This window comes from Pygoscelis adeliae, unplaced genomic scaffold, assembly GCF_000699105.1.
Source record: "Pygoscelis adeliae isolate BGI_AS28 unplaced genomic scaffold, ASM69910v1 Scaffold1247, whole genome shotgun sequence".
NCBI lineage: Eukaryota > Metazoa > Chordata > Aves > Sphenisciformes > Spheniscidae > Pygoscelis > Pygoscelis adeliae.
Window position 1 is genome coordinate 1,181 of NW_008825244.1, and position 1,924 is coordinate 3,104.

Genomic DNA, 1,924 nt, shown 5'->3' on the forward strand with positions numbered 1-1,924 from the left:
TGTCTCCAGCCTGAGTGCTGTGTGCATGGGGGTAACTACTCCTTTCTGCCCCACTTCACCTCCTGCCGTCCTTGGGGACCAGGCTGTGCAATGCTCAGGGACCCTGGAGGGAGGGACACCCCCCCCCCCGGGAGGGACCCCCCCAGTCCCTGCAGCTCCTTTCCCATACGTGGGCTTACTGCTGGCAGCATGAGGCCCCCTCACCCTGCAGCCTGAGCCCTCCCCAGAGGAGACACTGACATCAGATCCCTCTCCCTTAAGCTGATTAGGGCAGTGAGGACGCATTCGAGCAGATGCCACCAAGGCTATGAGAGTGACCAGACCCTGGAGGCATGCAGAGGGGGCAGCACAGAGCCCCCAGATCTGGGGGTTGCTCTGATCTGGGGGACGCAGGGAGAGGGGCTGGGGGCTGACCACCAGGCCATACTGGGCCCAGTGCATTGCCCTGAGCTGGTTGCACAGGGCTCTGTGAGTCATGGGAGATCTGGCTCCTGGCATCCTAGATCCCCCTGGGTGATGGCAGGGTGGCAGACATCCCACCAGGCCAACTGCATCTCCTCTTTGCCTCCAGCTGCCACATCCCTTTGCCAGCCTGGGAACAGGATATGTGGCTTCCCTGGAGGGGTGTCTCAAGAAGCCCAGAGGTTTCCAGCTGTCTCTTGGGGCCTGTAAGAGCCAGAGATGATGCCTGGAGAAAAGGTGATGCAGCAGGGTGGCTGCATCCTCCCCACCCCAGCCCTGCAGGTGCTCTGACTCAGATGGGAGGGGGTTTGCTGGGTGATTTCCCCTCTCGACAGCCCCCTGCAGACGCGAGAGGACACAGGTCACAGCACCTCTCTGTTTTATTGAAGACCAATCCCTCCCTCCAGCCAGTGCAGAGCCCAGCATGCCCAGCTCTTGTGCATCCACTGGGCCAAAGTCCTGCTCCAGAGGATGGGGGCACCTCCTTGGACCTGGGGGGAAAGACCCCGGGCTGCCCCTCAGTGCCCGGGGCTCCCAGCCCTGCTGTCATCCCTTCTCCTGCTCCACCTCCCACCCAGCCTTGTCCTTGGGGATGCCCCCACCCATGGAGGGTGTCCCACCAAGCCCTGCATTCGAGGGGCTAAAGCCACAGTAAAATTGGAGCATTAAACTTGGAAGTGACCAGCAGGACACGGGCTTGTGTGCAGGGTGTCGGGGACCGTCCCGCTCTGTGGCGTGGTCCTTGGGCACTGGGGAGAGGGCAGAGTTGCAGGAGCCAGGCTCTGCTGCCTCCGGGCTCTGGCCTTGCCCTGAGGGCTGGCAGTGCCACCCACACCTGCCTGTAGCACCTCCAACCCCAGAGACCTGCCCTGGGCAGGACTTACTTAACCCATGAAGGGCATCTGCTTTCCAGACCAAGGCTTCTCCCGAGGTCTGGAGGAAGCCACCATCGGCAGGTGGTGTAGGAGGGATGGAAGAAAGGAAGGCTTTGGAGACAAAGGTGGGGAACCAAGGAGCGGCAAGGAGGGTCCCCTTTCCCTGCCCCTGCCCAGTGGGATCTTCACCCATGGACACAGCTGCCCTGGGGCCCCAGCTCATGACTCCTCTCTGCAGGGAGAGGGTAGGGCAGGCACAGGCTGGGGGCAGAGCTAAGGACGTTCATGGGGTGGGTGGCAGGTTGCAAAGGAAAAGGGGGGGGCACAATCCCTGCCAGGAGGAGAGCCCATGGTTTTTCTTCCATTCACACCCCGCTTTAGGTATCCACATCTGTTCCCAGGATCATGGATCCCTCCTCACCCTAAATTTAGATGGCTTTTCTCCTCCAGCCACCCACATCAGGGAACCAACCCAGCTACCCTGCAAGCACCCCTTGCCCCCCACGCCACTCTCCAAATCTAAAAGGGGGCAACTGAGAGCAGGGCACGAGCCCACCCCCCCATCCCTCCCTGCTGAGCTCCCCAAC